The sequence below is a fragment of the Anolis sagrei genome, chromosome 5, assembly GCF_037176765.1.
Source record: "Anolis sagrei isolate rAnoSag1 chromosome 5, rAnoSag1.mat, whole genome shotgun sequence".
NCBI lineage: Eukaryota > Metazoa > Chordata > Lepidosauria > Squamata > Dactyloidae > Anolis > Anolis sagrei.
Window position 1 is genome coordinate 69,327,508 of NC_090025.1, and position 14,110 is coordinate 69,341,617.

Consider the following 14,110-nt stretch of genomic DNA (forward strand, 5'->3'; position numbering starts at 1 on the left):
TTTTAAGCCCCAATCATTGTCCTCAGAATTTTACATTATGATTATGGTGGTGGACTCTTCTAATATTCTTATTAGGAATCAACCAACAAGATTACACTAAATAATGTATATTATCCATATTATATTTGCATGCCAAAAGTCAGTTAAAGAACCTTTAATAGTTCTCCATAGGAAGGTTGCAACATTACCGTTATGTAAAATGAGAAATGTCTGTATTTCCATTTTATCCCCGTCACACCACTATGCTTTCCTCATGACAATTTATAGCAGGTCTCCCATATAAACACACGGCCTTTATAGAAGTGTCACTAATATTTCTGAATAGACAGAATAATTTTTAAAAAATCCTATAAAAGGGATGGAAGAGTGATTCCCACACTTGTATTTGCTAGAACTAGAATTCCATTACAGCTATGTGCTATTACATTTACAGCACAATCCAGATTTATTAAGACTGTTCTACGGAGCACTATTGTAAAGAATTTATGTACTGTAAAATTGCTAGAAAGGTCGCTTGAGATGCAAAAGTTTAATTTGAAGTATCATGTTATGGCGCTGTACTGCTAAACTCAATGTTTGCTTTAACAAATAGCTTGAGGATATTGGTCTCCAAATGTGTGGTTTATTAACTTCAGTAAAACAATTTTATACTTAATTTTCAGGGATCTCATACTTATTCATATTTATCTGTGTATTATTTGGTACCTATTAATATGTGCATAAAGCTAAAGTATTAAAATGACACAATTTTCAGAAATTATTTCCATGGTAGATGCATGCTCTAGAAAACGATCCAGCTTTCAGCTTAACTTACTATTTTCATGATGCTTTATTTATGTCAGTAATCAACTATAAGGAGATAGAAAGGCAAAAACTTGTCACCAGGAGAAGATGGAAATCTTAAGAAACTTCAGGAATGAAGTGAGTCTCTGAGGAAAGTGCAAGATATTTCTGAAATCCAAGAGTTACCATTCCCATTTTATACAAACTTTTAATGGATTAGTCAGAGTTAATTCACATATAATGAATATTATGTGTATTCATTGCTTCTATATAATATGGCTCTAGGCTCTAAAATGAAAAGGATTGTGTTTGAGCTGAAATGCAGCTGTTTTTCCCACACAATGCAATTCACTTTGGGGAAAGATACTGCCACTGGTTTTCAACAAAGAGAGGCCAATTCATCAGGTGTGATGGCACCTGGACATGAAAAGAAGTAGACAGAGGCCCTGTGTACATTGATAATGCAGTTTGAAACTAGCTAGATGATAAATTTCCACAAAAGCATGCGAAAGAATGCCTTTAATGCACATCAATGCTCTGTAGTCTGTGTAATCACTAGGGTTGTACAAAAATTCATTTTCAAAAATGGTCTTTGGCTGGTCCAGCTGGTTCAGATGGTCATAATGGTATGGGCTCCACCACCTTTTTTCTTCCATCTACAACAGAACAGTGACTACCAAAAAATGTCTGCTTTCTTTTGGCTACACATGGAGTGTGGGGAGGGAGACAGTTGCTAGAATGGAAAGGATCCCAGAAAACATGTTTTCTTAAACCTTTGCCTTAAATCCAGGTCTCCTTGTAAGACAGGAGGAAAAGAATCATAGAAAGAGTGGTATCTTTACTCTGGTGCTTTTAATCCAGTCCTTAATGAAGGATATGTGATCAAATGATCTGCTCTGAATGTGCCCAACAGACACACAGAGAAACCATCTCTATGAGGGAGGCTCCCATCACTTCTTAGGACTGAGGCAAAAAACATTCTTCTTGTCACTCATAGAATCATAGAGTTGGAAGAGACCTCATGGGCCATCCAGTCCAACCCCCTGCCAAGAACCAGGAAAATTGCATTAAAAGCACCCCTGATAGATGGCCCCTGACACTCCCGTGAAAAGGAACTGGGATAGAGAGGGGACTGACTCCACTCTTGCTAGCCACAGACCCAGAAGTGTCCAGTCCCCTACTTCCCCCCTCCTTCCTTCCCTTTCTCCCTTTCTCTACTTCCCTTCCTTCTCCTTCCTTTACTTCTTTCCCTCCCTCTCTTCCTTTCCTTTTCTCCCTCACTCCTTCCTTCCCTTTCTTTCCTTCCCTCCCTTACCTTTCTCCCTTTCATTCCTTCCTTTATCTCCTTCCCTCACCAGCTTCATCCTCCTTTATTAAATCTACAGTGTAGATGCACCCAAAGTCACCCCTTCCACACTGCCATGTAAAATCCAGATTATCTACTTAGGACTGGATTATATTGCAGTGTAGACTCACACGCACACACACATTTAAAATGCATTATAAACAGCATACTGCAATAATTTTAAACAAAATCTCAATTTCTCTCTCTCTTACACACACACACACACATACACACACACAAGCCCACACAGTTGAAATTGAAAAAAAATGAAAAATTAACTGGATTCTGAAGTTTTGATTCCCTAACCTGGCCAGACTCCACATTTCCAATGCTCTGGTATTATGATATAGCAAAATCCTATTTTTCTTGCACTTCTAGCTTGAATATGGAAGCTTCGGTAATCCACTTTGCTGCCTATCTCAGCCATTTCAAAAATGTGCAGGAGATCAACCCACTTCAAGCATGCATGGATTAACTTTCACATCATTTCACAAAGTAGAGATGCCAAGCACAGTTTGATCTCATCCTGTATGAGACTAACATCAGCACAGTGTCTGTTAGCCTTAAATACAACATACTCCCTACAGTTTCCAGTATAATATTTCCTCAAGGGTTGAAATAATAAAGAGGTGCTGAGGCTGGTAACATAAGTATACTGCTAAAGCAGCAGAGCAAAGGCTCTGGAAAAGACTGATCCAGTCCATAGGTCTGCAAACACAGACCATAAGTGTGTACACAGTCAATCATTCCATAGGGAGTCAAACATTGAGCACATCAACCTTCGTTTTCTCATGGACAATTTACATCCATGTACATGCTAGAGCAGTGGTTCTCAACCTGGGGTCCCCAGATGTTTTTGGCCTTCAACTCCCAGAAATCCTAACAGCTGGTAAACTGGCTGGGATTTACGGGAGTTGTAGGCCAAAACACCTGGGGACCCACAGGTTGAGAACCACTGTGCTAGAGCATTTTGCAATTTAAAAATGTTTTCTATGTTATTAATTTTGTGAGTTGTAGTTGTAGTTTGTACTTTGAAAGCTTCATAACAATGCAAAAACATGCATGAATGGGAAGTTTTGCAAATTGTTATTGCCTGGGGGGGGGGGGAGATGAAATGCTTAACAAGGGAAATTCATATTAGAGGCTTGGTGCAGCCATGAAATTATGCAATTCTTACATTTATTATTGTTATAAAAAGAAGGAAGTGATCAGGGATGATGAGAGAGAAAGGGTTAACTCTTTGCTTTTCAGCTCAGAGAAGGACAACCCACAACAGTCCTACAATAAATGTCATGGCCCTTCAAAATCACTGCAGAATCAGATTCACGGTGTCTCATAGCAGAAGCTGTTTTCAAAAGCTCTTTGAACATGAATCCAGATGCCTTAAGACAGAGAAAGATGGGGAAATACATTTTCATATAATACAGCTTTAAGACACCTTGAAGATTGGTTTGCAATGAGTTTAGAATGATATCAGTAGTAAGGTTTTTCATTCGTTTACAGGGAGCCTATAATACAGATTTCAGCCTCTGTTGTAACCATCCTCTGTGTTTCTACATGTTGTGCAGTTTTGGACTTTTTTCCACCTCTGAGCTGATCAACAACAGAATGCCCTTTTGGCTTGAGTCCAGTTGCATCATTAGCTACAGCGCTACTCATAGCTGTTATTTGGTGTACCTCATTACCTCACTGAGTGCCACCCAACCTCCTGAGTGCCACGCAACCTTCTGGCACTACCTCTTGTTTCATTTTGGATTGTCTCATCCCATGGTTTTTATAGTAGAAGACATCCAAAGGACGTTTTGTTGTGCCTCCTTCCATTCAGTACTAACAAATGTCAGCTATGGTGCCTCTGTTGTCGAACAACGCACCCCTCTCCCTACTCCAAGGATTTATAGTTCACCAAAGAAACCTAGGCCAAATAAGATGAAATAATTTATTTTTCTTTTTTCTGCAAGATCTCCACAACAACCACAACAGACCACCCTCAAAGGTTCATTTCTCATTTTGCATTTATATTAAGGTTAGATGTATATATATCAAAATGTATTAAATAAATTTCTGCCTGAACAAGCCACATGGGGTCATCACCTCTTGTTGACTTTCTGGAGGAGTATCCCAGACCTTCAGGATGAGCAAATCAATGAACAAAGGAACCATAAAGAAGTCATTTACCATAAGTACATCCGCTGATCCACAGATACATGTGCTCAGGAGTAGGATCAGGCAGAAAAAGGAAAATGTGTAGCTTCTTCAACATAATGTAACTAACATTATTTGCTTTATCTTTCTTATGTCCCTTACCTCTTTTATGAAAAATGTTTTATATAATGAGAAATGTTAAGAAAAGAACAAGCTGCATTTCTACCTTTTCCTGGTCTCCAGGAAGCTAGATGTGGCTGTTCACAGGAATGTCAAACTGTGCCCTGGGAAGAGGGCACAGCATGGACAAGGACCATTGTGCACAGACAACACCATTACTGGATCCCATCTGAGACTGCCTCAGGTGTGAGCTAGCCATGACCAAGCAAGCCTCAAGACATAGAAACACTGATCACCCAAGATACCCCAATAGAAATTTTTGATATTTTGTTTATTCCACTATGCTTTCCAAAAATGTGCATAGACTTCCTGGGTCTGTCTCCTCCCAGGAGAGTTGCCCTCTCAACAGTTGATTGGTCCTCCTCGGGGCCAGTTTTCCTCCATCTCCTCCCCCCTACCAAGGAATCCCTGCCTGAAGGCAGTGATGTCATCACATTACCAGCCAATCACAGGCAGGGGCAGAAGAATTAAACAAAGACAATGTTGTCAAATGGGTTTTTACTGTATAAAACTGCCTGCAGGCTTCTATATAATTATGCTTGTATTTTTTACTCAAGCCTTATATGCATCCTTTAGTGGACAGATCATAATTAACGGCCTCTGTTTCTGTCTTTAGCCCTGGTGAGTATGTTCTTTAATCTGGGACTCTGACTGTGTTAGAGTAAATGCTTTCCAGGCAGGACCCTCATTATCCACGGCCCTTAGTTTAAATTCGAATTCACCACTATCACTGTCTGTGAGAGATACTCTGCCAGTACCCCACCACCAATCCCACTGTTGTTTCCGCCAGTAGCTGTTTCACACATTTAGCCTGGCTCCTCAGCAAGAACCTATCTGTCATGGGAGACCCTTCCATCAGCATATACTCTTGCCTCATAGAAGGCAAGAAATGTAGTGCCCTGATTAGCTGCCCTGGCATGTTGTTTTTTTTTTCTTCTTCTTCTTCCATGCCTGTTTCTCTTATTGGAGTTGTTCCCTTGGAGTGCTCATTACAAAAATGAAGTTTGGTAATTAATTCTAGTTTGACTTCCAAGTCTGAATTCTATGGACTTTTGTCTGCCTATAATTGTGCTGCAATATGCCAGCCTACCTTATTAGTGGATACCTTGACCACCTGTGTTTGACAGTAAGAATGTCTCACAGTGGGAGCCCTGATGTGTTTTCTTTCTATATGAAATAATATATAATTACAGATGCAGTGCCCAGTCGGGGTTAGATTTCACTGTAGTAATCTGCTTGTTTTATTTTTAAAAATGTCTTTAATACAAAATTGAATTTTTGCACTTTGGCAGAATGACTGCAGACACATAAGCAGATTTTTGCTCTGGAAATATCTATTTGCAGGCATGGAAGAGAATAAATTGCTGAAAGTTTGCAAATCTATACTTCCAAATGCATTCCATTCATCCTTTTATGAAGCTTTGAGTTAAATGCTGAAGCTAAACAAAACAGCTATTCACTTTTAAAAACAATATTATTTTTCCAATGAGAAAATAACCAGTAATGACTTCATGTTAGTATTTGCAGTATGGTGTAATAATCTACTGCCTCAAGGTCCTCATGTATTTTCATGAAAAGTTTCAGAGCTGGATTCAAGCTGACAAATAAAATGCAGCCATGGATATCAGAGAGGCTCTGTTATGTTTGCCCTTTCTGGAAACCCATACTTGCTTGTTAGGGTTTCCCAGAAACAAACATCGAGGTTTAAGCCTCTAGGTTCCAAAACTAGCAAGTTGTAAAATATAAAATAAAATGTACAGAAACATTTGAAAATTAAAAAGAGATTTTAAAGACCAATTCAGTCATTTATTTTATATACTAGTGTAGTTCCCAAACCTTGCTCTGCTGAAACTGATCAACTTCATTGTCTCTTTATATCTGAGAGCACATACACATAATGCAAAGGTAATTTAGTAGGGCAGGACTAACAGGTTGCATTCATTTTAATCTGTTTCATAAATGTGTATTAATTAACTTACATTGAAAAGGGTACACTGGTAAAAAATTACATTCAAATTAATTTGCTCCACTAAAAGCTTTCAGAAGAAGGATGGTAAAAATGTCACCTATATCTAGCATCCACTTCTTTGTTCCCCACACACCCAACCCAAACCCCTACTCATACTCAGAGGCGGCCATAGGTAATTTTCAATGGTAAGCAAACAGTATCCCCCGCCCAACCAATCACTGATATATATTTTCTGTTCGTCGTGGGAGTTCTGTGTGCCATATTTGGTTCAATTCCATCATTGGTGGAGTTCAGAATGCTCTTTGATTGTAGGTGAACTATACATCCCAGTAACTACAACTCACATATGTCAAGGTCTATATTCCCCCAAGAGCACCTCAAGAGCACCCTTGGGCAAAATCAACTATACTGCAAATGCTTACTTTGCGTAATGGGTTGAGCCACCCCTGCTCATACTTTTCCTTTTACCCTCTCTTATGATCCAATATTGTTTCCTTTCCCACTTTACTGTTTACTAACTCCCAAATGGAAAAGTCTTCAGTTTCCCTCAAACTGTTGGAGGGCTGGATTATAATTTGAAAAAATATGAATGCACACTGCACGTATCTCATTTGTAGTGCAAAAAACACTTAAAAACAATACAACAATTTTGCCAAAAAGATTCCTGCTAGAATTATATTTTGATTGGAAAGAAAAAAGGCTTTTTCTTATAAAATCCAATATTTTGCATGAAACATACTTTCCTGCAAAATATTTCACTTACCACATGATAATAGGAGTCAAATGGAGCCATGTGGCATGCCAGCCATTTTTCAGGTATAATGTGTGCACTGGCCCTGAAATATCATTATTTGAGAAAATGAAATGATGACAAATATGCCTTAGGCACTGCACAGGGGGAAAATCAGTGTGCATCTAATATATAAAACAATATTTGGTACTGGATATTTATATTAATTGCAGTATATTCCTTCGGGCTGCTGTTTTCATTAAAACAGTAGAGAATATATATCAAATTAAGGACATTTACATTGCATGGCAACTCCTCAACAACATCTTCTAGCTAATGTCCAGAAAAGTTATTTTCAGATGGGGGAAAAAAGAATGCAAGATCAAAAACTATAGCATCTACACAAATGGAATGCTGTTATATTTCCTGCTGTTTTAAAGTTGTTGAAGTAGATAATGAGATAAAATAGTCTCAGAGCAACTGGCATTCAGAGAACACAAGAGTGGTCATTTTATTTTAAGGTAGCTGCCAGATATGGAAATGGTTTTATTTATTCAATTTAAAGATTGCATTTCTATAGTATCTTTCAGTCCGTTACCTCAATGCAGCAAAGAAGTGGAGAGAACAAGCAGGAAAGAAGACAAAGATAGATATATAATGGAGTCTGGGAGATTAGATGCTTTCAGTTGGTCCTAATCTAGCCAGTGGGTCTCTCCATTGCACCTGTTCAACAAATACCATCAAGCAGTACAGGTGACAGATGACAACTTTTGGTTGCCCCTAGGCAGGTGTAATGAATCTACTTCCAGTTAGGCTTAGGATAGGCCTAGGAAAATGGTAGGCCCAAGGAGTCAACAGCCATCTTAAGAAGAGGTGCTGAGGGAAATCATTTTGTCACTCATTTCCAGGAGGAGGCGTGTTTAGTAAAAACAGCCTTTTGGAGGGAAATGAGCGAGAGATGTGATTGACTAAGTTAGAGTGGGCAGAGCCTAACTTGCCAAGAGGAAAAAACTTTCTTTAAAAAGAGGTTTTTAAATTCCTGTCAGGAGATGAAACTTGGGAGTTGAAGAGAGAGGATGTTTAGAAGATTAGTGGTGTTGCGGGTTGGTAGAAGAGGCCTGAGATTGGTCAGTTTGCTAGCAGGGTAGCTAGTGAAGACTTACAGCTATTAGGAGGATAACTGAGTTGTAGTAAGATAGATCCAAGTTAGGACTATCTGTGCTGCTGAAGAATTTTTGTCAGAGAAACTATCCTGACAGGATTCCTGTTTTTGGAGGGAGAGAGGAGAGTTTCTTGAGTAACAAAGTCAGAACTGTTTTTGTAACCATTATGCTTTCGACAAATCTCTGTAACAGCCAAATAGTACCTGCATTGCTCCTGTTCTTAATAATAAACTTTATTGTTCCTGGTTCATCACATCTGACTCAAGTGTACCTCTGTGCTTAAAGGTTAAAAAGCAGCTTTAAGCAGTATTCAAGACTTTAATGGTGGCAGCATATGTTTTCAAAGAACTAATTTTAAAGGGTACCTCAGTAACACAAGCCTGAGGGCTATCACAATCACACTCCATCACACTCTGAGGCAGTCAGTTCCAATGTTGAATGGTTCTTACAGTCAGGACATTCTTCCTAATGTTAATTGGAATTTCCTTCTCTGTAATGGAAAAATGTATTTTTTCCCACAATTGTGATGTCTTGGCCTGGCTTTTTTCCCTCTTCTGTTTCATTTCCTTGTTTTGTTCTCCCTTTGGTATGGACTTTTCCATTTGTGCTTAGTTTTAGGGGTGGAGCTTAAAACCCCCTAGAGGCCTGACTCAATTGGTTTAGCCCCTTTGCCTCAGATCTTGTCTGAAAGGATTTCCCTCCTTTTTATTCTGTGTCAGAGTTTCAGAGGAGAAGGCCAGAAATTGTCTGGGTTCCTTGACCTGGCAATTCAAGTATTTTACCAAGTGACTCACCACAATTTTAGTCAAGTATTTTACCTCATATTTTACAAATATAATCAAGTGTTTATTACCAGTGTAACTAAGTTCAAGAACCCTGACTGAAGTTAATTTTGCCTTTTTTTCCCAGTAAACTTATTTGTTTAACTTTAATCCTGTCTCAAGAGTCTTTATTTTAAAGAACTGAAGTACATCAGAGGGTATACTGATAGCTACCGGGAATAGCCAGACATATAGTTTTCCTTTTACTCCGGCATTTCATCACAACAATGATACTATTTTTCTATGCCTATAAAGAAAAAATAGATTTCTTGTAAATGTATAAAGACAAAGGGAATTAAATTTGAATAATCAGCATAGACAGAAACAGAGGTTTTTCATACCTTTAACCTTGTCCCTGTTAAGGCCCCAGTTTTTTTTTTACCTTAATGTTGTCTGAACTGGCACAAATAGTTGTATGTGTTTTTTGCTACAGATGAGAGAATAAGTTATTCAGAGCTGCATTGTGTTCAACAATGAAATATTATGAAACTCGGGGATTGTTTCTTATTTATTTATGTATTTATTTGCTTTGGAGCACCAATGAAATTGTAGGTCATAAGAAGTGCCTTGCTAAAAACCAGTGACACATGACATGAAAAGAATTAACCTGGGCATTTACTTTGCTGGAAATAACAAACTTAAACAGATGAAATAGCTCAAGCTAAAGTTAACAACTGGTCTAACAGAGCAAATAGAGAAACATAAAGTGGGGTCTTTGCATCTGCTGGGGTTTGGCTCCAAGAACATTGAGATTTATCCCACATCAGGCCCGTAGCCAGGATTTTGATTCGGAGGGTGCTGAGTTTGATTCGAGGGGTGCTGAGTTTGATTCAAAGGGGGGGGGGGACTGAGGATCTACCCTAGCAAACCTTTTGTATCATTATCCCAATAACCCCATGCATATCGGATATATTGAGCATGGTGATCAGATCATGATATGAATAAGCATAACAGTTTAAATAATGTACCTGTAAGGCCTTTTTGCGGACCACCCTGAGAATTTGGGGGGGGGGGGGGGGATGGTGCCCCTCAAGCCCCCCCCCCCCCCCCCCCCCCGGCTACATGCCTGGCCCACATTATATTGTATTATATTTACATTTAAATGTAAACTGGTATTTTGTTATTTGAAGGGTATGATCTTCCCAGTGCCCTCTATAACAAGAAACATTGCAATTAGACATTGTGTGTATACAACATGGTTTGAATGGACCTACGTGCCAAGAGGCATAGAAGTTTATTCTATGCCTGCAATCTTTTGAAGTGATGTATTTATCTTCTGGATGACTGAAGTGATGGTGAGCAATTTCTCAACAGACAATTTGCTAACTGCACAATCAGAGGGAATGCCACTTTAATTTAAATTTAGTTTGGATACACATCAAAAGAAACATTTCCCCTCAGTGTCTGCAAGATCAAAAGGATCTTCACATATTTCAGCTGGCAAGGGCTAGAACAAAGCAGACTGAAGCCATGGCTATGTTAAAACTGCATCTCTTTGCAGGATTTCCTCCTTTTTCCCTTCTATACACACACAGAGAGAGAGCAATTAACCTCAATTAGGCTTTTTCTTCTCAATTGTGCAAACTTTAATAATAGAAGCTGAAGGGAGATAGATAAAGAAAATATTTAGAAGAAGGGATGCTTGAACCACTCAGTCTTCATAAATTTCTTTATAATTTAGATAATAATAAATAATAATAACAAACTTTATTTATACCCCGCTACCATCTCCCGAGGGACTCGGTGCAGCTTACATGAGGCCAAGCCCACAATACATCAATGATAAAGCAATAACAACAATTAATACAGACAATAAAATAAAACTCATAACAAAAAATAAACAATAAACAATAGCAGTAGCAGAATTGTGCACTTCTCCAAACTTACACTAAGGAACCATTTTAACACAACTGAGTTGAGTTTGATTTTTCAGCTGTTTTAGACTTAAATAGGCATGCTGATTTAAAAATTGCAGTTAGTTTTAATGTATTGTCGAAGGCTTTCATGGCTGGAATCACTAGGTTCTTGTAGGTTTTTTCGGGCTATAGGGCCATGTTCTAGAGGCATTTCTCCTGACGTTTTGCCTGCATCTATGGCAAGCATCCTCAGAGGTAGTGAGGTCTGTTGGAATTAGGACAATGGGTTTATATATCTGTGGAATGACTGGGGTGGGGCAAAGAGCTCTCTGCTGAAGCTAGGTGTGAATGTTTCAGCTGACCACCTTCATTAGCATTTGAAGGCCTGGCAGAGCCTGGGAAAATGTTCTGTTGAGAGGTGTTAAGATGTGCCTGGTTGTTTCCTCTCTGCTGTTTTGCTGTAGTAATTTTAGAGTTTTTTTTAATACAAGAGGGATCCTCTCACCTCTGCAGGAGTCTACCGTATACCATGCAGCTGTGGACAAGTCTACATAGGGATCACCAAACGCAGCGCCCAAACACGAATCAAGGAACATGAAATCACTGCAGACTACTTCAACCAGAGAAGTCAGCCATAGCAGAGCACCTGATGAACCAGCCTGGACACAGCATATTATTTGAGAACACAGAAATGCTGGACTACTCCAACAACCACCATGTCAGACTACACAGAGAAGCCATTGAAATCCACAAGCATGTGGACAATTTCAACAGAAAGGAGGAGACCATGAAAATGAACAAAATCTGGCTAGCAGTATTATGGACTGGATTATATTAGTCTACATTGGCATATAATCCAGTTCAAAGCAGATAATTTGGATTTTATATGTCAGTGTAGATGGGGTCTTAGTCTACCATCAGCTCAAACATTCTAGGAAAAGCTATAAGCATAATTTTTACCTAAATATGTATGTTTGGTAGCAGAACTTTACTACTTGTACACAAGTTGCCTTATAGTAACAATATATAACCTTAGTGTGAATAAAATAACTATAAAAACAGCATATTCAGATTTTTCTTTATTTTTCTTGCTATGTACATTTTGCTTTGTACTCACTAAGATAGTTTTCAGATGATAGTGGTCTACTTCTAAAGGTGGTTATATGTCTTCTTCACTTAAAACCCTGAAAAGATAGCACTGAACCCTATCTGATTCATTGGTCAATTGATCTGAGATGGTTAATTCCCCCTATACTTTAAAGAAATTATATAAGGTTGTTTATTCTACCACCACTGTTGGCATAAAATAAGAAATGCAAATTCAACTCACCTGTTGTGATTGGCCTGATAAATTGCATTTTGTCATTTGTACTATAGAAATACCTCAATTGCAATATTATGCACCCAGGGCCATGCCACCTGGTGTTATAATTAGCTACAATGTCAGACCCTGGATACATTATGTGCTAGCCACATAGAGCTTCAATAATAATTACCATGTATACGTTAAATATTGCTCATGTGCACTTTGTCTTTGCTTGTATAACTCTGAAATTCCATAAAATACCAGTGCCTATAATAAACTATCTATTTTGGTCAGTGCTGAGAATCAATTGGACTGAAAGCACACACTGGGTATGGTGGATCTCTTGGCTAAAGTTATTGTCTGCTGTCTGTATTCCTTGCTCAGTTTCAAGGTTTATCCTAGCTTCATGTCCCACCTGGGAGGATAACATATTACATGCAATAGGTTCAGTATGTTGAATAACTCTGTAAAGTTCAAATTAAAATTCAGATGGTTTCACTACCCCATTGCAAAGAGAGATGTTAGTCATCCCTGTTTTGTCATCATACTTTCCAAGGTTTTCTTGGCTTTTTAAAGTATATACTATACAAGTTCTCCCTACTTTCACAGTCCATGTACAAAAAAGAGTTGTAAATTATGCCCCAGATGTGAGGTTTGACCTAAAATCCTTATTGTACTTTAATTCTAAGCACATTATTTCACTTGTTTAAATACAGGCTTGTCCTACTTTTTCTTTAGCATTTTATTTGAATATATACAAACATAACTGATTGCACCATCTGCATTCTCCTCTTTTTAACATTTTTAAAGCATTCACTGTTATGAACATAATGTACCATTACAATTGCCCCAATGGCTGACTTTATTTTATGCCACCCTCTTTTTAGCAATTGCTTCGAAACGGAATAAAGCAAGAGGGTTTTTATTTCAGCATCTGTCTGACAAACACACTTCAATAAACGTTTACAGACTCTTTACTAAAGAAAGATCTATATAACTCCTTCTCTAGTTTTATTGCCTGATATACACATACTGCCTTTCCCGCCTCCTTTTGCCCTTCAGAATGTTGTTAGATTTTAATAAAATAAAGTGTTTGAAAAAAGAGAAAGTAACACAGAGAAAGAACAGAACAGAAATAAATTGTGAGGCATATCTTAAGAAAAACTTAAGCGGAGAAGAAAATATGAAAGAGTTCAATAAAAAATTTGCTCAGCATTATATACTTTCCATGGACAAGACCAAAAAAAGTTAATAGAAGGTATTCTCAGCAAACCACATTGCCTAGTTAAGCACTCAAAGGCAAAGCAATAGGCAAAGCACAAAACATCCAACAACAATCATATCATTTTTCAATATGGTTGCTGTAGCTACATAGCTATCGCACCCCAGGCCTGAAGCTACCTATGACCATACATCACACAAGGGATCAGAGTAGAAGCAAATAGTTTATTGCAAAAAAACACCCAAAAGATATATAGCAGAAAAGCAGGGATAGGGAAATAAGGTGTTTAACTATTTTAATGTATATGGATGTATTTATTATGTGTTTTATATTATGTTTGGCATTGAATTGTTGCCTGTTGGGAAGCCGTTCTGAGTTCCTCCTCGGAGGTCGAGAAGGTCGGGGTATAAATGTTTTAAATAAATAAATAAATAAATAGAATCCCAAAAGTCAGTAGTCTACTGTCTCTTATATATCCAAAAGCAATACAGCCCAAAGATCGTCCCAAAATGCAAAGGTAGCTTAAGTTGATAAGCAAAACCTGAACAAAAATGCAAAACAAGAAATGGAAAACTCCCAGAACACTTAAATCC